This window comes from Peromyscus eremicus, chromosome 2 (genome assembly GCF_949786415.1).
Source record: "Peromyscus eremicus chromosome 2, PerEre_H2_v1, whole genome shotgun sequence".
NCBI classification, from domain to species: Eukaryota; Metazoa; Chordata; class Mammalia; order Rodentia; family Cricetidae; genus Peromyscus; species Peromyscus eremicus.
This window is the reverse complement of record NC_081417.1, coordinates 138,969,756-138,996,375: the sequence shown is the minus strand read 5'-3', so window position 1 is coordinate 138,996,375 and position 26,620 is coordinate 138,969,756.

Genomic DNA, 26,620 nt, shown 5'->3' with positions numbered 1-26,620 from the left:
AATCAGGTCCTCCTGCAAGACAAGTGCTTTAGAAATCGAGCCATCTCCCCAGCCCATGTCTGCCCTTTTTCAAGATTGAGAACTCAGTGATGGGTGATGCTGGCTCTAGAAAACCTAGATGCCCTCCTCCTCCCTCTCTCTCCAGGGCATGTCTGTTTCTCATCCATTATGTATAATCACCGTGTGCTGCATAGCATCACAATGAAGATGAGGCTGGATAGCCATTCTCTGCCTATGGCAGCCAAGGACCACCACACATATTAGAAAAGAAAAAAACAAAAAACACCCACTGATGCTTCAAGTGACCCTGGGAGGGATGGAGAGAGACAGAGGCTATTTGCTTCCTACATAGAAGGTTTGTGCTTTTGACCCACTACATTAATAATGTCCCAGTGTTCAGGTGAATGCCCAACATCTTCTCTTTCAGGTGAGACTGCCCCCGTCCCCCGACTTCTCTTATCCCACCCCAGTAAGGGGGCCAGAACACTGAGGCTAGCTCAGGCCTGGCAGCTGAACCTCTGGATCATCCAGGGCATCGCTTGATGCTTGTGGTATGAATACTGGGCTGGGTCTAGTGTTTTTCCACTGGGTCTTGCCACTGGGCAGCTCTCAAGCAGCGGTCCCCTCAGGTTACCATAAGGTACCAGAAACCAAAGCACACAGTTTGATGGGCAGTGAAACCAATGACAACAATGAGGAATGGAATCCTAAAAGCATCCTTTGAATCCAAATAGACCAAATGTGGCTTTTCTACTCCCATGCTTTTCAATTATATGAGTTAGGCTGTTTGTCACTTGCAAGAGAAACGCCCCCCCTCCCCTCCCCAGCAGATCCTTGATGCCTCTGCAGGTGAACTGTGGCCTGAGTAATGACTCGGGAAGACTCGATCGATGGTGTCAAGGAAATGTTCAACCTCACTTATAATCAGAGAACGGTGAATTAAAACAGCGAGATAACATTGTTTGCCTATCAACCTGGCAAAGATTAAACACAAAGATAATACTCTGTGGCGAGGAGATAAAATGTAATAGGGGCACTGTGGACAGGGTTTTATAATTGCTCCTGGAAGGATCATTTGGAGAGGGATTAATAAATGCATATTAAAAGCTGCAATATTCTACAAATCAGTCCTGTGAATCTGGGAAAGTAATCTAAAAAAATAAGTAAGAATATGTGCGCTTAAAGAATAAGTATTACTGGGGCCGGACAACAGCTCAGCAATAAACAGTCCTGGCTGCCCTTCTGAAGGATATAGGTTTGATTCCCAGCACCCACGTGGTGGTTCACAGGCATCTGCAACTACAGAGCCAGGAGATTTGATGCCCTCTTTTGGCCTCTGTGGGCACTAGGCATGCAAGAGGTGCATAGAAATATATGCAGGCAAAGCACTCATACACAGAAAATAAAAACAAAAAAGAAGATGCAACCCCCTAGGGGGTTATGAAACAATGAAAGTAAAATATACTGTAAATGTCCCACAATAGAGGATGGGTTGATCAAATATTATGTATCTATTAAATCTATAGCTTAGAATAAAACTTATTTTTAAGTAAAAACTACATGTAATAAGTGATAAAGCAAGTTGGCCCATAAAATATTTCCTATAATCATTTTCATCTCATGACATTCTGGTCAACAAGCAGAAAACAAATCTGCAATAGGGGTCCCATAAGATTATATTGACTGTTGACATCATAGCCATGTAAGCTGTGTAAGCACACTCTTTGCTGTTTATACAAGGACAGAACCACCTCATAATGCATTTCCCAAAATGTCTGTATTGTGAAGCAAGGAATGACTATATAAGTAAAAGCCAAGACAGGTATACAACTGGTAACTGGAGTTTCATCCTAAATAAAAAAAGGATTGGAAGTATTTAAAAATGTATCTTCCTTTGTATTTTGTTTAACTGGCTCAACTCTTCAAACCAGACTACATTTGGCCCACCCACACCACCATGACGGTGGCTGTGAGCTTGGTGCAGGCTGCTGCCACCTCTAGCCTGGATGACTACAAGAGCCTCTGTCTGGTCTCTTCTTCTGTTTCTCTGCTCCCCGCCCACATTTGTCTCTCGTGTGTCTCCAGCCCTCCACAGCTTTCCATCATACTCCTAATAAAATCTAACAGCCTCAAGTCATACGCTAAAGCCCCCTGCACCTCTAGACACCCTTGAAAAGAAGCAATGAGCTTGAACTGAGACCAGTTAAAAACTCTAAAACCAACATGCAAACAGAAAATAAGAATGAAATAAACTGAATAAAATAGTCAAGACTGTGAAGTCTCAGTTATTTAAGCACGGAGGTATGAGAAAGAGAAGAAAACTAGAAACAACAGAATAAACAGCTGAAATATGGATGGAGAATTTTTAAACATTAATTATTAATGATAGCCATTGACAGATCCACAGAATGACATACCACAGATCCAGGAAGCTCAGAGAACAGCAAGCCAGACCAACACCAAAAAGGGATGGCAGTCACCAAAGTACATCAGATTCAAACCACAAAACATCAAAAACAAAGAAAAAACCACAAAGAAGCCAGAAGAAAATAGAAGAGGGATTCGGAAAATATGTACCATGCTAACACAATCAAAAATGTCCAAGGATAGTCACCTTCACAAAGACATAGGGCTTTGGAGGAAAATGATGCTCAACAGCATTACCTGATGATAGAGGTCCATCTTCAAAGAGAAAGAATGATGTGTGTGTGCATGTGCGTGTGCGTGTGCGTGTGCGTGTGCGTGTGTGTGTGTGTGTGTGTGTGAGAGAGAGAGAGAGAGAGAGAGAGAGAGAGAGAGATTAAAAATAGACCATTCTAAATATGGGAAACAACCCAGGTAGCATTCCATGGAAAAATTCAACAAAAATAGTGGAACCCAGGCCTGAAGAGATGACTCAGTGATTAAGAGAACTTTGTTGCTCTTACAGAAGACCCAAGTTCAGTTCCCACCACCCACATATATGGTGGCTTGCAATCATCAGTAACTCGGTTCCAGAGGATCTGATGACATCTTCTGGTCTCTGCAGGCACTGCACACACATAGTACACATACATACATACAAACAAAACACTCATACACATAAAAATAAAATAAATATATGAAAATAGTGGAACTTGACAGAATCATCAATATATTCATTCCCTGTAGATGTAACCAACCATCTTATTAATTAAGAAACACAGATCCAATACAGAGATGAAAGCCAAGAGGTCAGAGCAATAGCTAAGAGCTAAAAACCTTACCCTTCACTGTCGCTGTTGTCCTACCTTTCTAAAAAGAGACCTACTTCCTGTGCATCTGTCTTTTTTATTGAGTTTCTGTTCTGCCTTCTCATTGGTTGTAAACTTAACCACATGACCTCCTAGTCACTGCCTGTCTGTACAGACCTCCAGGTCTTCTATGGTTGGTATTGAGATTAAAGGTGTGTGTTTCCATTGCTGGCTGTGTCCTTGAACACACAGAGATCTACCTAGCTCTGAATACCAAGTGTTGGGATTAAAGGCGTGTACCACCACCGCCCAGCTTTTGCTCTAGATTGCTAATAGCTCTGACCCCCGGGCAACTTTATTAATTAACATACAAATCACATTTTAGTACAAATAAAATATCACCATAATTCCCATTTAAAATTACAGAATACTCTTCCCTTATGTTCTCATCCCCCATCCCCTACCCTCCATTGCCCACCTCATCCTCCAGTTTACTCAGGAGATCTCATCTATTTCCCCTTCCCAGGGCAATCCATGTGTCCTTCTTAGGGTCCTCCTTGTTAGCTAGCTTCTCTGGAGTTGTGGTTTGTAGTCTGATTATCCTGTGCTTTACATCTCGTATCCACTTATGAGTGAGTACATACCATGTTTGCCTTTCTGAGTCTGGGTTACCTCACTCAGGATGATATTTTCTAGTTCCATCCATTTGCCTACAAATTTCATGATGTCATTGTTTTTTATTGCTGAGTAGTAGTCCATTGTATATATGTACCACATTTTCTTTATCCATTCTTCGGTTGAGGTGCCAGGCATCTAGGTTGTTTCCAGGTTGGAACAGGGACAGAATAGGAGAGCAATGAAAGAGATATCTTGATAGAGGGAGGCATCATGGGGATAGGGAGAAACCCGGTGCTAGGGAAGTTCCTAGGAATCCACAAGGACGACTCCAGCTTAAACTACATACAATAGTGAAGAGGGTGCCTGAGCTGGTTTACCCCAGTAATCAGATTGGTGAATACCCTAACTGTCATTATAGAGTCTTCATCTAGTAACTGATGGAAGCAGATGCAGAGATCCACAGCCATGCACTAGGCCGAGCTCTAGGAGTTCAGTCAGAGAGAGAGGGAAAGGGATTCTATGAGCAAGGGGCATCAAGATCATGATGGGGAAATCTACACAGACAACCAAACCAAGCTCGTAGGAACTGATGAACTTTAGACCGACAGCTGTGGAGCCTCCATGGGACTGGACTAGGCCCTCTGCATAAGCAAGACAGTTGTGTAGCTTTGTCTGCTTAAGGGGCCCCTAGCAGTAGGATCAGGATCTATCCATGGTGCATGAGCTGGCTTTTTGGAGCCTGTTACCTGTGGCAGGACACCTTGAACAGCCTTGATGAAGAGGGAGGGCTTGGACCTGCCTCAACTGAATGTACCAGGCTTTGCTGACTCCCTATGGGAGACCTTACCCTTTCGGAGGAGGAAATGGGGGGTGGGTTGGGAGGGAAGTCTGGGAGGGGAACAGGAGGAGGGAAGAGAGGGGGATCTGTGGTTGGTATGTAAAATGAACAAAAAATTTCTTAATAAAGAAAAATTTTTTTAAAAAGTACAGAATACTTCTTCCAATGAGAATATAATGTCTACAGTTGGCTCTCTGTACCTGTACATTTCATATGAAAAAAAAATGTGTTGGTTCTGCACATGGGTAGATTTTTTTCCTTGTCAGAATTCCCTAAATAATAGGGTGTAAGAAGTGATTAGGCAGTGTTTACATCAGACTAGGTAATGTAATCCAATGATTTAAAGCACTGGGAAAGAAGAACATAGATGACATAAGGGACTCAACTGTCCCTAGATTTTAGTGTTGGAGGGATGTTGTGGACCAATTACAGTTTTGTCTCAAGCTAACATGGAGCAGTCAGCAAAATGGACAATATGCTGTGCTATTAAACATAGCTCAACAAATTTAGAAGACTAGAAATCATTATGCTTTGATCACAGCGGAGTTAAACTAAGAACCAATACCAACGAGAAAGCTGGAAAATCCCAACACATTTGGAGGCTAAGCCATACAATTCTAAATAGTGCCTGGGTCAGAGAAGAAATCTCAGGAGAGACGTGTTAAGATAGCCCTACTGAATTAAACTGAAAATAGAGCTTATCAAATTTCATAGGATGCAGTAAAAACATGCTTCAAAGAAAATTTATCACATTGCAGGCATGTATTGGAAAGTAAGGACTACATGAAATAAGTAATCTGAACTTGCAGCTTCCCTCTGAGGAAATCAGGGAAAGAAAAAACAGGAACTTAAAGCAAAGAGAAGAAAATAAGCAATAACAATTAAAAGATAAATCAATGGAGCTAAAAATAGAAAACAGCAGGAACAAAATCAAATACATAATCTAGTTTATTAAATACAACAATAAAACTAATAAACTTCCCATGGGCTAATTAAGAAAGAAAATAATCAGATCACCAAGACTGAAGGAAGAGCCCTCTTTACTAACCTAATGAATGTGAAAATGATGACCAAGGACTTCCATGAACAAGTGTACACCCACATGATGTAACGGATTTATATGAAATGGACTAATTCTTTGAAAGATTCAATCTACCTAAACTTTCATAAGAGGAAATAGATAAAACTCCAAATCTATCAAAGAAGTGGAATAGGTAATTAATAACCTTAAAAATAAAAAGCACGAAGCCAGGCTTGTTGGTGCATGCCCAGTTATTCCACCACTTGGTGCGGGGAAGCAGAGAAGGGTTGGAAGTTCAAGGCTAGCTTCCACCATACAGGGAGTTTGATACAAACCTGGGCTACATGACATCCTGTTTCAAAAACAAAGAAATAGACAAATAGACAAAAAAAGCACTGGGCCCAGATGGCTTCACTGGCAAGTTCTCTCAACTGTTAAGTAAGAAACACTACCAATGCCATATGGCTCTTCCAGCAAACACAGCAGAGAGGATACATCCTGGGAACATAATTATATTCATATTATCTCCAGATTAAGATAAGAAAACCCATAGAACAAACAGTATCTTATAAACATAGATTTAAAAAAAAACTTAATCAAATATTAGCAAATAAAATCTTAACAGTGTATCAAAAGAAGTACACAACACTACCACCTCACATTTATCCCACCTGTGGCTGGCTCTACATTCAAAAAGCAATTAATGTAATCCTTCACATCAGTGGAATAAGGATGAAAAACATCATCCAGTCAAATCATTAGATGCAGAAAAGGTACTTGACAAAATTCGACATTTGTCACCAGAACTCAGCACATTAGAAATAAAGAGAAATTTCCTCCAGACAGTAAAGATCATCTGCAAAAAAACCCAATGGTGGACATTCTTCCTCATCACTAGGAGTCCACAACAAGGCAGGGCTCTCACTTCTCATGACCTCTCTTCAACACCACATTGAAAATCCTAGATAACAGGGTAAGACAATGAAAGGAAATAAATTATACCAAGACTGGGAAGGAAGAAATAAAATGGCTATTGATTGCAGGTGGCATGACTGTTTATGTTTAAAAAAAATCCAAAGGAACTGAGAAGAAAGAGACAATGAGGGAGGAGAAAGGAAAAATGAGAAAAAGGAAAGAAGAGGAGGAGAGAAGAGAGACGAGAAGAAGAGATTAAAAGAAAATGTGGGGGGGAGGGCTGGAGAGACAACTTGGTGGTTAAGAGCACTGGCTGCTCTTGTAGAGGACTCTGATTCAATCCCCAACACCCAGGTGGCAGTTCATAATCGTCTGTAGCTCCATTGCAGGAGATTCACACCCTCTACTGACCTCCACTGGCACCAGGTATGAACACGGCACACAGACATACATGCAAGCAAAATACTCACACACATAAAATAAAACAAATTCTAAAGATAAGAAAACAGCTCTCTTCAATTAGTAGTCAATAGCAACAAGGATTCAGGATACAAAATTAACACAATAAAGAATTGTAATCTGACATTTAATGTGTGTTATGGAAACAAATATAGAGATTTCTTTAAAAACTAAAAATGGAACTACCATATGACCTAACTCTACCACTCCTGGACATTTGCACAAAGGACTCTGTATCCTACTACAGAGATACTTGCATGGCCACAATCATTGCTGCTTTATTCATAATAGCTAGGAAATGGAGTCAATCTAGATGTCCATCAGCTGATGAACAGATACCACAAATGTGATACATATACACAATGGGTTACTTAGCCACAAAGAAAAATGAAATTTGTAGGAAAATGAGTGGAACTGAGAAATACGCTATAAAGGGAGTAATGCAGGCTCAGAAAGAAAATTATTATATGTTCTCTCTCATTTGTGGAGTGTAGCATGCAGGTGTGCATGTGTGTGTGCGCGCATGTGAGTGCATGTGCGTGTGTGCATGTCCTCAAGTGTGTGCATGCATACGTGTGTGTGCATATGCGTGTGTGTGTGTGTGTGTGTGTGTGTGTGTGTGTGTTTATAGGTCATGAAAATAGAAAGGATGTAAGGAGAAAGAATGGGATTTTAAGGAAAAGGGGTCAGGAAGATGTTAGACCATATGTGACATGAAACTGTAAATGAGAATATTGGGAGCAGACGGATACAAATCGGGAAGAGGGGCAGGGAGGTGTAAAACAAAGCCTGTATGGAAATGTCATATGGAAACCTGTCACTTAGTATGCTAACTCAAAGTTAAAAAATAGAACACAGTACATTAGTATCCCACAAAATGAAGACTGTGACTATCAAAATAGTACAGGATATACAAGAGGAAAATTACAAAACTATGATATACGTGAATTCTTTTTTGGGGAGAGGGGGACGGGGTTTCTCTGTGTAACAGCTCTGGCTGTCCTGGAACTCTCTTTGTAGATCAGGCTGGCCTCGAACTCACAGAGATCCACCTGCCTCTGCCTCCCAAGTGCTGGAATTAAAGGCGTGTACCAACTAGTAAATTCTATATGCTAATATTTCATTAAATTTTTGTGTTTGTCTCCAAGAGGACCACTGTCTATCATTTTTCACATTGTCTTTACCTGGTTTTTATAAAGGGGTACTGCAGTCTTGATAAGATACCTTGCGAAGTTCTCTCTCTATGTGTGTCTGTCTGTCTCTGTCTGTCTTTCTGTCTCTTTCTTCCCTTTTCTGTTTCTCTGGGAGAGATTAAATGTAATTGATGCTTTTTTCCAAGTGTTTGCTAGCATTCTCCATCAAAACCACCTTAACCTAAAGATTTCTTTTTGGAGAGTTAAAAATATTAACATATTTTTTATTGAAATAAATCAAATCTCTGCTGGCTATAGGCTTTGTTAAATGACCTGTTTCATTTTGGGTGAGTTGTAGTAACTAGTGTTTTTCAGGGAACTGGTCCATTCCATCTAGTTTGCCAAATCCTTGTGACTGCTCATGTAGTGTGATACCTCTGCTTGTGTCCTCTGGTGTCCGCAGGGTCGGTAGTGGTAGCTCTTTTTCCTCTTTGATATTAATAATCTATGTCTTGACTTTTTTTCTTCTGTTAGCCTTGCTATCAATATGTCAACTTCATTGATATTTTTAAATAAACATGTTTTTTTTTTTGTTTCCCGTTGCTTTTCTATATTCTTTCTCTCCTTCCAATTACATCAATTTCTACTCTTCATCGTTTCTTCCTTCTCCTTGCTCTGGGTTCATTTTGCTCTTTTTGTCTAGATTAGCATAAAAGATGGGTTTCTGTTTGGGGTTTTCTCCTCTCTTACTGTGTGCGTCCAGTGCTGTCAGGTTTCTCCTCAGGCGGGGCTTCATTTGTGACGCATGAATTTAGTTTCAACTTTTTTCTTTGAGCCTTCCTCTTTGACCCATGCCAATCTGTTTAGTTTCCAAGGCTTGGAATCTTTTCTTCTGTTAATTATTGATAGTTTGATTCCACTGTCATCAGAAAACATTATACGAATTTGAGTCCTTTTAAATTAATTTGTTTTATGACCCAGGATATGGTCTATCTTGACAGCATTCGTAAGCTTCAGTGCATTCTGCCTTGGGGTAGAATGTCCTGGAAGCATAGAGTGGAACCTATTGTTTGATAGCAGTGTGCATTACTCTGTACTACTACTGGTTTTTCTGTCTAAAGGTTCTACCTGTTATTGAGAAGAATATTTAATGTCTGGCAATAACTATGGATTTGTCTGTTTCTCCTTTCAGTTACATTTTATTTCAAATCTTTGTCTTAGTTCTGTTGTTTTGAACATATATAAATGTATACACACACACACACACACACACACACACACACACACACACACATTATGTCTTCCTAATGAAATGACTCTTTTATCATTATACAACACCCATTCTCATCACTGGTAATTTTTCTTTACCATAGATCTACTGTATCTGATATTCACATCTCTCTGCTTCACTTTGATTAATGTGCGCATGGTATATCTTTTTGTATGCTTTTTTCCCTTCAACCAGCTTATGTTGTAATATTTAAAGTGAATTTGTCACAGATGGTTGAGCTTTACTTTCAATTTACTCTGTTAATCTCTCTTTTAATTGGTGCGTTTAGACCATTTATATTTAGTATAACTTCTATCTGCTAGGACTTAGGTCTGACATTTTAAAAATTGTGTTTGGCGCTATTTCATTTTTGTTTTTTATTTTTTCCTGCCTTTCTATTGGTTATTTGAACATTGTTTAGAATTCTATTTCAATTTGTTTATGTTTCTGGGTGCATCTCTTGTAAAGTCTTTTTAGTTATTCTAGCTATAATACCACACGCATTTATTTATTTATTTGTTTGTTTATTACATTTCTATGTGTGTCATCCTTTGACACTGGTCTAGCAAAGAAAGTATTTGAGGCCACCTCATTAGTCCTGGTGGCAGTAAAAACCAGGGTTCCAAGCCAAGTCTTATTGACCATCTGGGGGACAGTGTGCCTCCTTCCTGCCAGGAAGGAGGGGAGTCCCGGTTCCTCACTGACCTTCATCGGCACCTTCCTGTTTAGGAGGGTTAGGAGCACTGCTACTAAGTGACTTGCACTGACCCTACACAGAAGGTGGGAGCTCCTGACTTTCAGCAGGCCACCTCTGCCACCACTTCCATGGGGAATGAGAAAGGTATATGGTTACCCCCAGGTGGAGGTAAAAGTCCAGGCTTTATAAATCACGCCCACTGATGCCTTGGGAGACCAGAGGCTTGTTCCTGCCTGGAAAAAATAAAAATTCCAGCTTCCAATTTGGCTGTCCCTCCATGGGGAGGATTGGCTCATCTATTCCATTTTAGCCATTTAAAGGTAGAAATCTTTGCTGCCAGGGCTGGGGCAGATCATAGCTTTTACTATGACGTTTGGCTACAGTCAGTGGTTACAATCTAAAAGCTTCCTGTTCTGTTAGCCTGCCCCTTTCGCAGTCTTTTGTCTAAGTAGAGAAAACTTTTATGTGATTTTAGAACATTTGGGGGTCGGCACTTGATTTTCAGTTGCTTATTTCTTTGGCTCTGAGTCTGGGATACATGAGGCAAAATATTTTCAATATATAAAGACAGTATGGCTTTCTCAGCTAGGTTATGCTCAGGTTCCGAGGTCCACAGCCAACCTGTCTTCATCTCTCTCCATTCCCAAGTCTTCTTATATTTATTTTACAAATAACACCCAGGATAGCATTTTATTTAGCAAGAGGACTGAGATGGAAAATCTGTCTGTTCCATCATCCCGGAGCAGAGGTTCTGGAGTTATCTCTTTAACACATAAAATTATCATGTCACTTCCCTGCTTAAAAATGCTCCGGTGGTGTGACAGTTAATCTGGATTGTCAGCTTGATTGGATTGAGAGATGCCTAAGAGATTAGTGAATCACACCTCTGGATGTGTGTAAGATGATACTGCCAGATATTAGATCGCAAGGCTCCGATCTAATGAATGGACTAATCCCTTTATGGATTTACAATCTGATGGCATTACTGGGAGGCAGTACAGGCTAGATGTGAGTGTAGTTGGAGACATTTCCTTGGAACTGTGTTTTGTGCTCACCCCTTCTGATATTCTCTTTCTCTTCTTCCTGGCTGCCATGATATGAATTTCTCGGCTAGAGCAGACACCTACAAAACCGTTAGCTGAACAGATCCTTTCTCCTTTAGGTTGACTATGCCAGGCATTTTATCGTAGATGAGAAAGGCAACAGATATGGTTACTTTCTTGACAAATCAAAATCACATCTCCTCCCCGTACCCTGTACCTTCATGAACTGTTATCTTCCCACTTCTTCAGGCTCACTTCTTCAGAAGCTCTCTTCCGGAGCTTCCCATTGCCTGCTCCGATCGTCCCCCTTTGTCATTTTCAGACACCCATCTTACAGGACGGTCTTCACACCAGCATCTTTACTGCCTAGGCTGATTGTGCCTGTATTCTCAGATATCAATGCAAATACGGCCACTTTAAAAAAAGAATCCTTCCCCAAAATTTAGTATTTATTGTGCTCCCACTTAAACATTTCTCTCTGGGTAGTTTGTTTTTCTATATGCTATGCTATGATTGGTTTGCACATCTCTCCATTAGCACATCAGCTCCATGAAAACAGGGTGCTATGGTTTGCATGTGGAGTGCTCTCTACAGTCCCTGTTTTCAGTGGTGTGCTGGCCGTGTTATTAGTGCCGACCTGCGGAAGTGAAGCATAGGTAGAGGAAGCAGGTTCCTGGGGCCGTGCCTTTGAAGGTTATGTCAGGTTCCCAGTTTCTTCCCTCTCTCTGCCTCCTGGCCACCATAATATGAGCATCTCTGCTCTGCTCCGCCCTTCCTGCCATGACAGCCTGACCTCTGAAATCATGAGCAACACAAATAGTTTCTCCTTTACGTGATGTATGTTAGGTATTTATTCACAGTGATGAAAAAGGAGACTAATACGGAAAGGTTCGGCCTCTCGTCAGCTTCTGTGTCTCACCCTCGGAGTCTGCACAGCGCTAGGCAGACGGCTGAAAACAATGAGTAATAAATGCACCTGTGTCAGACACTTAGCTGTGACCCGGGCCTGGAATTCAGGTCAGAACCAGCTAAGAGATGGGGTGAAGGGCAGACAGTGACAGATATCATGACCCAGTCTCCCCCTGCCCCCCCAAGTCAGGTGATCAGGAAAATAGTTCTCTATTAGTCATATGAGCTGAAAAGATAAAGCATCCTCAGGGCTCATAAGATGAAAGAGTGCTCCGCAAAATTGCTCTCGGACCAAATAATAGCAAATGTGGAAATCGATGGAAACAAAACTACTATCTATTTAGGAACCTCTGTCTCTCAGCAAAGTCAGACTTGGAGGAAATTAATTGTTCGTTTTTTAATGTCACATAATTGCATTTATTTGATTATAAAGTAATATACTCTTGTTGTTTGCAGAAAACCATAAACAAGGAGAAAGACATGAATAAAAGCTCATAACATTTCGGTATATATTCTTCCAATCTTGCCCCCACGATGTACCTGTATATTTGCAGATTTATAGATTTCATTTTTACCTAACTTGGGTTTGTAACTCAAGGAGGTTAGAATCTGATACCTTACCTATTTGGGAGGAATTTAAGACAATAATTAAGAATAAGCCATGTGCTGGTGCTCTGGCTGCCAAGAAAAATAGAAAGTGGGTAAAGCAAATATTAGCAGAGAACTGGGGGATCTGGATCTTTCTTCATGATCACTGGGAGAAATAATTAATTCACATCAATTCAGCCTCTTTTAATTATTTTAAATTCTATTATTTAAAAACTCAAGTCAAATAAGCATTAAGCTTTAAAAATGTAAGAAAATATTGTAAGGCATGTTTGATGGCATGAGTCAGAAGCTCTAGATGAAGGGTAAAATGGAAATCGTACAAAAACAGCCTTTCATTTGGAGAGAAATGGATGAAAGTACAGTGAGGTTTCATGGAAGTAGCAGAAACCAAGGGAAGCTGTATTCTCTTTCCTCATCTTCCTGGCCTTCATGATCCCTATTTCCATGTCTCTCTGCATGACCTCAGTTTTCTTTCTTGTGGTTTCCTCAGCTCACATGGGCTTCCTTTTCTCCCCTAATTGTAGTTTGTACGGGATTTTGCTGGCAACCATCCTAAACGAGTAGTGCGGCTCCCCACAGATAACAATTGCAGAGCTGGGATCTTTTTAACTACACTGCTAGTCCACAACTAAAGGTCCATCCTACCTTCCCAAAGATCTGTGCTTCCTTCAGCCAGACCTGTGGTGAAGCAGAGGAGAGTCAGCTCACACGGGCAAAGGGAGACTGGCAGGGATAACGACAAGAGAAACCCAAAGGGAACGGAGGAGTTAAGGAAAGGACACAGTAAGTAAGTGGTTTCAGTTCCCTTTCCATCACCATAGGAAATTGTTGGAAGTGATCAACGTCTACAGAGAAATGGTTTGTTTGGCCTCTGATTGGCTTTGTTACTTTGGGCCTGTGTTAAGATAACACATCATGGTGGGAACACAGGACAGAGAGAAATTATTCTCCTAACAGCCGGGAAGCAAAGGAGAGGAAGAAGGGGCTGAGTCAGGAGCATGCCTCAAATGGGCTGATGGCCATATACAAGTCTCTCATCTCAAAGTTTCCATCACTGCCCAGCAGCACCACCTGGAACCAAGCCTTTGATATATGAGACTTTCGGAAAGATTCAAGATCTGAACTATAAAAGAAACCTAAATCAATTAAACTAGTCAACACTAGGATCAAACTGGCAAAATTAAGACCCCCAAACTCAAATATAATGACCAGCATTAAACAATTTTTAAGTGGTAGAGATATATTATGCTAAATTGTGAGATCATTTGAAGGCTCAATAAAAGTGGGGAACATGGATGCTGTGGTTGGATTTAAAGTCAGGGTTTCCTTTTTTTTGAAGGGATGGTGAAATGTTCAGCCCTAAGTGGGTCATCTAGGTGACCCCCTCCGAGGCTCGGGGACCACGAAGGGGGTGAAAAGAATGTAAGAACTGGAGGCTAGGGAGGTGTGCTGCACAAAGGTGCCTCCTGGATCTGACGGAGCTACTGCACCATGAACTCACTGCAGCTGTGCGTACCCAAATAAGACCTGTCCGGCACCGAGGCCTGGATCAACACTTCATCGCGGGACAGAGAAGGGCTCCTGAGGCCCAGCCCTCCCTGAAGAACTGTCAGTGACCATCAACAGTCATGGTGGTTGGGGGAAGGGATGTCACTCTCCTCAGTGGTGTGCCCTCTGGGTAGTGGCCCATAAACAGCCCACCCCCCACCCCTGTGCTCATGCAAAGGGCCCCTAATTAAGATCAGTGGGTCTCACATACACAATAACATGCAAGTAGGAAAGGGAACTGACAGGAAAGATGATTCCAGTTGGAGAAGGCAGAGGGGGCGTGGGAGAGGACAACAGGGTTTTAAAATGACTTCACTTCATTCACACAGGTGTGAAACTGTCAAATAACCATTTTTACTACTTTTTATATTTTGAGATTATAATGTAATTACATCATTTCTCCCTTCCCTTTCCTCCTTCAAAGCCATCTCATATACCCCTCCTTGCTCTCTTTCAAAATTAAAAAAAAAATTAGCTGGGCAGTGGTGGCTCATGCCTTTAATCCCAGCACTCAGGAGGCAGAGCCAGGTGGATCTCGGTGAGTTCAAGGCCAGCCTGGTCTACAGAGTGAGAGCCAGGAGAGGCACCAAAACTACACAGAGAAACCCTGTCTTGAAAAACCTAAATAAATAAATAAATAAATTAATTAATTAATTAATTAATTAACCGTGGCATTACATTTGATGTAATTTAAAAAATGGAGAGACGTGTAGACTTGAAGTTTATTTCCATGTCTGCAATGTTGCTAACTATTCCTGATGTCCACAAACTATTCCAGATCAAAGAATCCCGGGTGTCCACAGTAGTTTATGAAATACATGTGATGCTAAGCCTGCCATCTGATAGAGACATACCTACAAAGCAAAACCTATGCCAACACCGCACTTGAATGCAAACAGAAAGTATTAAAATACAATGGCAGTGAGTGAAATCAGCCTTACACCAGGAGTCGGTATAACTGCTTTCTGCCACATAAAGGTGGTGTGTTATGAGGAAACATCCCAACCCGGCACATTTGGCATAACACATGCTGTTCAAAAAGGTCTTAATGGGTATTAATGTTGCCTTTTTTACATATGTATACACACATTGCATGTAAACACAAGTAACAGCCAATTTTCTAACAGATAGAACAGCAAATGAATCCCAGAAAAGATTCTTGGCAAAGCCATGCAGTATGGCCAGGAACAAAACACAGATATCTGAAGTAATAAGATCTGCCTAAGTGTGCCTTGTAACACTCACAAGCAAGAAATTCTTTTAAGTTCAACTCAGGTGAGACATTTAACATTACCCTATACAGAAATGCTAAGATTCATTTTCAAATATTAAGGAAAAGGCACCCAAAGCACACTAAATGCATTGAACTATTTATTTTATGTGTGGGGGTTGTGTTTTGCCTGCATGTATATCTGTGTGCCATGTGCATAACTAATGCACATGGAAATCAGAAGAGGATATTGGAATGTGGATGCTGGGAATTGAACCCAGGTCCTCTAGAAGAGAATCCAGGGATCTTAACCACTGAGCCATCTCTCCAGCCCCATCTTAACTAACTTTGTGTAGAAATGAGTAGGAGTAGCATTGCTTTACTACTTGGCACTTGTCTGTTTGCTGACTAGATGGATTTTCTTTCTGTTGCTGTGATAAACACAATGATGGAAAAACCACACAAGGAGGAAAGGATTGATTTGGCATACACGCCCTAATCAAAGTCTGTCACCGAGGAAGTCAGAGCAGGAGCTCAAGTAAGAACAGAGGCAGGAAAAAAGGAGGATTTATACCAGCTTTTCTCTTTCTGGCTTGCTCAGCTGGCTTTCTGATACAGCCCAGACCCAATTGCCTAGGAATGGCATTGCCCACAGTGGGCTGGGCCTTTCATCAATCAACAATTTTTGAAAATGCCCCACAGGCCAATCTGATGGAGGCAGTTCCTCAGTTGAGGTTCTCTCTTCTCAGGTACCTATAGTTTGGATCAAGTTGACAAAAAAACTAACCAGTATAGCCTCTGTGCCAGATGACTCTCATCTGACGTCTCCCACAGAGATGGCTAACTAATTTTGTATGTCAACTTACCTGGACTCAAGGATGCTCTGGTAGCTAGTGAGGCATTGTTGATAGGATGTCTGCAAGAGTTTTCTGGCATTTTTTCAGTATATTAAGGAATATCCGATCTCACTAATGTGTTGGGCATTATAAATCCAGTGCCCAAATAGAGACTAAATGGAGGAAGACCAGGCAAAGAGACACAGTTGTAATCTGTCTTATTTGAGAGGATGAGGCTGGGGCATTGGGAGTTAAATACCAGTCTGTGCAATATAGCAAGACTCTGATTCAAAAAAATAAAAAAATAACAGTTTCAGAAAGAGAAATTTTCCTGGGACATCCATCATCTCCTGCTTTAGATATAAACACTGCTGATACATAGGCCTTTGTGCTTGGACTGGGATTGAACACCTGGCTTTCCTGGACTTCCAGTTTGCAGATTTCTAGCCTATAGGACTTCTTGATGTCTATAAGCATGTGAGTAAATTCTTACACCGAATATTCTACTGTACCCATCTATCCCTCAGTCTATCTATATATCTATCTACCTACCTATCCATCCATCTATCATCTGTCATCATCTATCAGCTATGTTCCATTAGTTCTGTGTCTCTGAAAAACCCTGATCACGGTACCCACCATTGAACGTATGTACAGAGACTACAGACAGAGAAAATGATAACAAACAAAAGAAGAGCATAATGCAATGGTAAGATATGAAAATTGAACTTAGTGAATCTAATTAGGAGCAAACGCATATCACATGAATTGTTAAGCACGAAGCAGCACAACCATTTAGTGGATGACACAAAGTGTTTGATGCCATCTAAAGTCATGACGTTAAGGGTATTAAAGAAAGGAACAGAAGCGGCCACTTTCATATAGAAATGAATGCCCCTTGTGCAGAAAACCCCAACTGCCTGCTTTTTGGTAATTGTAAACTACAGCACCTTTTAAATCATCACCAGACAATTTTTTAGTTGTTTGCTGTTATTGCAGGAGTTTTAGATAAAGCAATAACACACAAAATTCAGTTACTTGAAAGAATCGATCGTCAGACTTTGACAAAGACCAAATGTATTGGACGGGAATAAAAAATAAGACCAGTAACAGTGACTCACGTAGCATTTACTTGGTTCTTACAGCAAGCCTATGCATTAGGAATGGCTGCTATCCCCACATTATACCTGAGGGAATTGGCAAAGAGGAGTAAGTTCTCCCAAGTACAGCGTAGTATAGAGGAAACTGGAATTCTGAGCCAGTAAGTCTGGATCCAAGCCACCTCCCATCCGCCAAGCCCGCACTATGTCAGACACTAGGCTGGGTTCCATCTATCAGCATAGTCATAGCAAATAGCTCTGAGAAATGGGTATTATCCTGCCCATTATAGGCTGCAGCGGCTGCGGAATAAACTGTAATGTGTGGCTTCAATCCACTTTTTATGAATGTCTTAAAATTATAATTATATATAGGTAGCTACATAGAAAGAGTTCAATAATAAAAATTGAAATGAAAGGCCAGACATCAACCAGTATGTTTGACAAAGTTTCAAATAAGGAAGACCAGTCATTCAATTAAAGCAATGGGGATTATACCTAGATAAAAGTAGTGGTGGAGACAGGGTGATGGGAAAATGGGTGACTTTTTTTTTCCCTTTGCCAAATGTCCACAATGAATATTTAATAAATAATCTGAGTTTGCAAAACTGCTATTTACATGATGGATAGCGGAAAATATGCACACCGCAAGGACTTGTAATAAAACATGTATTAGAGCATTCTGTCAGAGTAAGGAGCTTTTGGGGTATAAATCAATATATAGTTGGGGTAGTTGTTGGCAAGAGTGGGAAACAGAATAATTACCCATGGAAGCAACTGATTCCTCTGCCACTCTAGGGTCTGCCTGCCCTTGCCCACAGCAATCTCATTAAATCACGGAGTCCGGCTCACTATCCCAGGCAGGCCTGCACCTGAAGCAAGCCAGATGGGTTGGGAGCCCAGTAGCTTCTAGCACTCAGAGTCCTCTCCCTCCCCGGCAACTGAACTGTTGGCTACTGGTGTTTACGCTGACTTGCTTTATATACACCAAATTTTGAGTCAAACTGATTATATCCAAGAGATAGGAAGAAAAAGTGTGATGGGGAGAGATGAGTGTATGTTAAGGCTTTTTTTTTTTTTTTTTTCATATAAAAAGTTCTGGTCCTTCCTGGGAGTGGGAGAGGGCACCAGCAACCTTTCAAAGCTGGAAGAAGATTCCTGCCACACAGAATTTATCTACACTGTTGATGTGCGCTTTAAATGTCAATTATTCTCAGCCTCTAAGATAGCTACAGAAATGAACCCTAATTAAAACTGCGATTCCAGGCTAGGGAGAAAGATCAGTTAGTTAAGTGCTTGCCATGCACACATGAGAACCCAAGTCCAACCCCAAGAATCCACATTAAAAAAAAAAAAATACAAGGGTAATGCCAAGTGCTTAGAATCCCAGCATCAGGGATCCTTGGAGCTCGCTGGCCGAACAGCCTAACCTGAACAGTGAGCTCGGACCAGTGGCAAGCCTCAGAAGTCTAATACAATCAAACAAACAAATCAAAAGAAGGTGAACAGGGGATGATTTAGCAGTTAAGAACAGGTACTGACCTTGCGCAGGGACTGAACCAGCACCCATAGTGGGTGGTTCACAACATCTGTAACTCCAGCTCCCACGCACGCACGCACGCACGCACGCACGCACGCACGCACGCACGCACGCCACACAAAATAAAACACCCAAAGATGCAGTGGCTTAGGCAAAGCAGCAGTTCACTTTCCACTTGGGTAATCATCCAAACGGTCTAGGCTGGTGGGCAGCTCCGCTCCATGGAGTCAGTTCCGGATTCCATACAGGGAAAAACAGAGTCACGTCCAGGAGAGGTGACCTGCCTTTTTGCTAGGCCTGACACTGGCTTTGTATACCTCACTTCTGTCACATTCCACCACACGGGCACTAATCCTATGATCACACCTACCTGCAGTTAGGCAAACAGGCTGCTGTTTAATCATGTTTTAAGGAGAAATTAAGTAATTTTTCTGACCAGGGTAATGGCTGCTGAAGCTTCCTCCCTGGTTCACACCCTCCCTCCTATCTCTGAGCTCATCAGTGGATCAAAGATTACGAGTCTGACCTCTTTGGTAGAACCAGCCACCAAACCGTAAAGGCATTCAGTAGCCAAACTCCATGCATATGCATTTCCCCCACCTCTCTTCCGCCTTCACCCCCTCCTTGTCCTCCTCCCTCTCTCCCTTTCCTCCCCCCACCCTGCTAGCAACCCATTTTGATTTCTCTACAGACAAGCCCCTGATAGTTGCTCCAGTAGGGAGATGTTGTAAGCCAGAAGATTACCTCAGCAAATGGAAAAGGAATATTTACGCGGGCCCTGGGACTAGGGAAGAGTTCCTCGTGGTATGCAGTCCTGCTGTATAGGTCTGCTAGTGGCCTAGGTACACGCTTTAGTAACTGCAGGCGCACATTCCCTGTCCTGCAAATCTGGCCGACAAATGTGGATTCAGACACCCCTAGGATCAGGCAGGCAGGATTCACAGTGAGAATGTGGCATCGATGGGGTTGCCTGGGTCTGGGTTACAAATCCTCTCTCCATGACACCAGCTTTGGGGACTTGGGTAAGGTATTCAACTTCCTTCAGTCTTCTCATCAAGACAAAGGACACAACCACGCCTCACAGTTTAGTTAAGTGGATTCTTTTAAAAGAGCCTAGAACCCATCATGATAAAAAATAAAAAATAAAAAAAATTTTAAAAAAAGAACCCATCATGAGTTCCTAATAATGAGTGGTGATTGTTAATATAATTGTTATGAACCCTAAATGAGATGCTTTGGAAGAGGACCCTGGGCAGGGCCTGAAACACGAAAACGGTGATTTTCTTTTTTAGAGTCCCCAAAGAATCTTCTAGACTTTCTCAAATTAAAACCTGTACCAGGGGGGTTTCCCTTTGATAGGAACTCCAGAGCAAACTGGTGATAGGACGTGTCTTTGCGAGATGATGGCTTGGAAAGGCAGAAGAGGGGTCCTGAGAAGAAGACGCTGGTGGAATTAGTGTCCTTATCAATGGAAGCTCGGGAAGCTGTCTGTGCCCTTCCACCCTGTGGAGATGTGGTGCCAACTATGAGAAACCCTCTCCAGCCACCAAGTCTGCCGACCCTGATCATGGACTTCTAGCTTCCAGAACCACAGGGAGCAAATTTCTGTTGATCGACTGTCCAGTTCATGGTGTTTCTTAGCATTCCAAATGAACAAAGACATTCCATCCTGAGTGTGGGTGTGTGGGGCCACCAGAGGGAAGATCCGCCCTCTCCATTTTGTCCCAAGGTGGCCTTGCTTACTATAACCATTTCCAAATCTTGTTAAAATTGGTTCTGGCAAAGTCGGGGGCTCAAAACAGCACGAACTTATTGTCTTGCTCTTCTGGTGATGAGAAAGCTAAAATGGGCTGGGAGGGCTGTGTTCCTTCCAGAGGCTCCTGAGAATCCAGGGGCTTTGTAATTTGCTTGCATTACCTCTTACCTCGTTCCAGCCTCGGCGTCGGCTGTCACATAGCCTTTTCTGACTCTTACCTCCCTGCCTCCCTAGTATAGCAGCACTTGCATCAACAGTGATGTGCCTGGATAATGCAGAATAATCCGCATCTCAGGACTCTCCATTTGATCCCTTCTATGAGGCTAACATAGTCGTCACAGGTTTGCAGGGGTTGCAGGCAGACATTTGGGGAGACTATTCACATAATCTTTGTGTAGATTCTAAACCTTGGGGGTAATTAAGAGAGATGAAAACCAAGAGCAATGTTTGTGTTCCCCAACATGTCTACATGACACAGATAGCATGAGTAAAATACTAGTGACCTTTGGTCAATGGCTAGTAGAGTGGATGGTACCCACACTCTACAATTTAGCCACTGCACTCCAGGAGAATGTACTGGAAGCTCTTGTTTTGTGTGCTCTAGGACACAGGCCCATTCATCTTCTGAGTAGCATCCTTTTTGATTGACATCTTAGACTGTGTGTCACCATGGGAATGAATATAGAAATCCATGCATCAAAAAACACATAAATCTGAGTTAACCCAGAGCTACCTAAAGCAGTCTGGAGGATTTGAGAATCATAACAAAGAAAATAAGTCACAAGAGAATACAGACAATATTATATCATCTATGTGTGTGTATAAAGGATTCAATGCAACATCATACATTGTTTAGGGATATCAAGAGGAGATGAACATAAAGTATGCATAAGAAGGTACAAACACATTTAGCATACAAGTTTCTCGTGGGGAGGGAGAGGGAAGCACCATGGGGAAGGGACATACTTTAAGCCAGACGGAGGGTGTGGAGGGGCCTGACCTGTCACTCACATTGTGGATCTGAAATGGTTCACAATAAAAATTGTAAAGCAAAGTTATATCTTATTATCTTGAAGACTTAAGGAGATCAGATTCTCTGTGGAGATTCAAGGAGGGAAGAACATTATTCCTAAAATGTGCGTAGATGGGGGCAGGAGGAGTCTGCTTGTCCAGAAGTGTGATCCCAGACACAGGGGGTCCAGGATAGGAAGGTGCCCTCAGTTCAAGAACTATCAGCTTATAGTCTTTCAATTATAAGTCACAAAACAGTATGTCTAAACTGATAACAAAAGGAGAGAAAAGGAAGAGAGAGAAATAGGGAAGGTGGGAGGGAAGGAGGGAGGGAGGGAAGGAGGGAGGGAAGGAGGGAGGGAGGGAAACACTCGGACTCATGTTGTGGAAAGGTCCAGATAGTAGTTTTGACATTCCAGACAAGCCTTTCTAATTCAGCACCACTGGCATCAGGACCTGGTGATTTTTATGTGTGTACCTGCTCCATCCATTTCAAAAAACATCTTCCAGCTTCCACTTGCCAGATGTTAGTGTTATCCCCATCCCTAACCCTGGTTATGACAACCCCCCCAAAAAAAGACAAAAACAAGCCAGCAAATGTTACCTAATGTCTATGGGGAGACAGGGCCCAAACACCCCAGCTGAGATCCCCGCCTTCAGGAAAGGTGGTCCTGTGACTCGAAAGGTGTGGCAGGGACCTGGTTTCTAGTGACTAGTGACTAAGATGATCCTTCTACAGTCTCAGCTTCTCCCCAGTGCCCAACACGGTGGTTCCCAGCAGCTCCACACTGCTTTTATCGAAGTGAGATAGCTGTTCCAAGCCCAGCCTCCAACCCCAGGATAAAGGAAATGCAAGAGGGTCCTTCTGGTCATTCCCACAGAACATAGGCTGTGTCTTCCTGTGTCAATGCCTAGCGTGCTTCCCCCCTGTTCAGTTGATTGGGGGCCTGAGGCAGAATTAGTCCCCTCATCTAGAGAAATAGAACATGCTGGTTAGCTAGAGCCCACTGTTAGAGCTGCATTGGTCCAGCCCCACTAATGGAAGCAGGGCAACTTCCTACACAGACAGATGCAGGAGAGGGAGCAGGCTCGGCGTATATGATGAGTCGGTAGGCAGATGTTAAGGCGGAAGTAGTTTTGCGGACCACTGTGAAGGGCCCAGTTCATAATTCTTAGGCCTGTCATCTCAAATCAAGAATAGAATACGCAAGAGAATCTGGGCTGACAGCATATTCCTGTAACTCCAACACTCAAGACACAGGAGGAACTTAAGCTAGAGGCTATCCTGGGTTACAGAGTGAGACCCTACAGAAAGAAGAAGGGGTAAGAGGGGGTATGGGAGAGGAGGGGAGGGAAGGGAAGAACACACAAGAGGGAGTTAACCAAGAACTGGGTTAGAAGGCAAGCCTGTTTGGTGGACGACGTGCTTTCTTTCACTCTAAGTACAAAAGCCCTTAATGGGACTCTCAGAGAGCTAGGATAGGACCCTTTTATTTGTAGGAACCCTTACACTGAACACACACACACACACACACACACACACACACACACACACACACACACACATATGCACACCTCATTGAAATCTTGAGAGAGAAACTTGACTGTCAGCCTGAGAAGACAAAGTGTAGCTGAGATGGGACACTGATGCCTGAATCCGTCACAGAACAGGAGGGCAGCTCTCTCCTGCCAGGAGCATGTGCATTCCTGTGGTCATTCACATTTTGCAAAGGACCATCTAGGCCTGGGCAGAAGAACCCCAGTGAGTTACTGCTGTGTGGCTGAGGCGAGTCTGGAGGCCCCAGGGACCTGAGTAAGGCTGGTTGGACCCAAGTAACCAGACATCTCCTTCCCCAAGTTCTGAAAATGTCACAGACCCCACATGTCCTCGGTTCTGCCTCAAAGGGAGAGATGCTGGAGTCAGAAGCCAGATAAAGACCCAGCCTGTCTCCCCCAGCAAAGGATCCCTTTAGCGGGGAGTAAAACAGGTTCAGAATTGTTATTATCTAGGACGGGAACATTTTAATTACTGAATGGAGACTGTATTTGTGGTTTAAAGTGACCAGAGCTCTTTTTTATTACCTAAAAGCCAGGAGAAAATTATGGGACCTGCCCAAGACAGAAATTTCATCCTCCGGCAAGGGGAAAATGCTCTGCACTGTATAAATTTTAAACGGAGAGAGAGAGCCAAATGAAAACTGTGCTTCGGGTGATATTCATTCAAGGAGCAGTTTTGTGTCCTTTAATGAAACTCAGAGAAGGGGATCCAGCTGGGCTGTGTGCTCCCATGAGGGGTCTGGGAGGAACTCCCTCCCACACAGGGAGTCAGGGGTTCCCCCAGGGGTGGCTGAGCCTCTCACAACAGCCATCATAAAAAGAACAGGTTCAGGGGGCAAAATCCAGGGGCACCCTCAAGGTCAGAGAAGGCAGGAGTAAGGACACAGCAAGCAATGGCAATTGTAGACAAATGTCACGCTGCTGAGCACCGTGTGCTAGCAGACGCCATTTAAAGGCCACTCCCGCCCTGCCTAGGAAGCCATAATTCCCCATCTCCCCCGAGGGCCTCATCTCTATACCAAGTTAACACAGTTATTATTTACCATCTGCCCCAGTTTGCTTGCCTTCTGCCCTGAAGCACTTGTGACCCAGGAAACAAGGTTACAGAAGTGCGGCCATGTCCAGGGACTGGAGAACCCTAGGCTGGAACCCTCATTTCACCTTGTTCCAAGTAAAAAGGTCCCAGGCAAGCGCTCAGCTCCCCTCTCTCCTCCACGAGGACCCTCAAGGCCCTGCTGTGCTGCTCCCACACTCCTCAGACCTCCTTCTCCTTTCACTTTGGCCATCAGCAGGGCAGAAAGCACACCAGACAAGGGGAATGAACCCACTCCTAAGATGATGCAATGTGGGAAGTGGGGGTGGGGGGTGTCTCTCTCAGAGCCTGCCCCTTCTAACAAGTGTATGCTAATTGCATTCTGGCTCCTTGCAAATTACAGCTATTCCTTAGGTTTAAAAAAAATTGACATTTTGTGTTGATTGCTGGGCTTCTTATTTTTTTCCCATACTAGGGAAAAGGGCGGGGCTGGTGGGGCTGGGCTTGACACTGACGTCATAGGGAGAATGTAGGTGATACTGCCATGGTTCCAGGGCTTTGGGGACTGTTCTATTTCTCACCTGGAAACAATTAGATGAGTCTAATTTCCCAGTTCGCATGGACCCTCCTTGAGGTTTCTAAATATTCCTAACCATTATATCTTCCCCAGGGCCCTCTGATCTTGGTTCCTCTGGCTAGGTGAACCACTCTGGGTGGTTTGAGCTGCCAAAGCACATAGCTCAAGGCAGCGGCCAGCTGTAGCTTTGATTGCGTGGGGCCCCCATCTCATCTGAGGTCTTGAGGAGTTAGAGCAGGATTTCCATCCTATGCAACACTCTGCCTCCAGGACACATGTGCTCAAACTGTGGTCCAGGAGCGTGTGGGTATGTGAGAGACCTAAACTTAAACTCTTCCAGCGTGGTCCTTAAGCTCTATTGCTTTCCCTGTTCCTCTCCCGTGATGTCGCTTCCTCGGGGCTTCATGCACTGTGTTCTTGTGTCTTAAAACATTCTCGGTTGATTTTCCGGTGTGATCAATAGTAATGGATTTTTCAATGTAAACAAAAGTTCGTTGGGGTCCTCGGGAATTTTGAGAGGCCCAGGCATTTGCTCACAGCTGTTCACACTGCACTTTCTTTCAAAGTGCCGCCCCTGCTGAGGAGACGCCCCATCTCACACAGCCCACCCACAGAGCCAGTTAGCCCTCCTCCAGTCAGCCCTGAGCTGCAAGCTGTGTGCAGCTACCCTGCCTTCCACAGCCTCCTGCAAACCACTCTTTCTCTAGCTCAGTCCAAAGGCTCTCTTACATTTGGCAAAACAACGCGACAAGATTTATGACATTCTGGGGGAAGGAACATTCCGTTGAGATCAACCCTAGATCCCCCTGGGGCTCAGTTTAGAGATATGCTTGCTCTGGCCCATTTTACAGGAAGCAAAGAAGAGAGCCTGAAGACGTATGGAGATGCAATTCCAACCAGCAGCCTGTGCTCTTTGGTTAGAACGTCCTGGCCATGGAGCCTCTTGAGGTTTCTTTTCCAAACATGATCCCTCCTCTCTCTCCATGTCATTGCTCCCGCACATTTCATCTCATCTGATTTCGTCTCATCCCCACCCCACCCCTTTCTCTTCTTAGCTCTTTTCTCTCTCTCCCTGGCTGTCTTTTGTTCCTCCCCCATTTTCTCCCTCCGAGCTTTAAAGGTGTTACTCTTTGTATCTCTGTCGTTGTTTCCCTGCAAAGACAAGTGAATTTCTTTTTTTTTTCTTTATTAAGAAATTTTCTACTCACTCCACATGCTGTCCACAGACCCCTGCTCCTCCCTCCTCCCACCCTTCAGCCCTCTTTCCAAAGCCACCCCACATCCCCACATCCCCCAAATCGAAGTCTCCCATGGGGAGTCAGCAGAGCCCAGCACACTGAGCCGAGGCAGGTCCAAGCCCCTTCCCACTGCACCAAAGCTGTGCAAGGTGTCACACCACAGGCACCGGGTTCCAGAACTGAATTTCAATAAGTGTAAACAGCAGTGGCATCAGGACCTGTGACCCTGAGCCAGAAGAAGCACATGGTGGCCCTGTTAGCATTGCTGCACAGCTCTGGGAGGACTGTGGCCCTGGCATGTCTTCCTTAGCTTCCATGCCCATCTCTCAAGGCAAACCCAGAATGTTCTTCAATCTTTTCTCAGACAGCAGCTATGGGGCTCAGCCAGGTCTCTATAAGCAGCCCCCCCCCCCAGCCCCAACTTTCCCACTGGCTCCATTCGTGCCTGTCCCTCAGAAGAGGTTTCCCACTGATGCTGCAGACCTGTTCACAC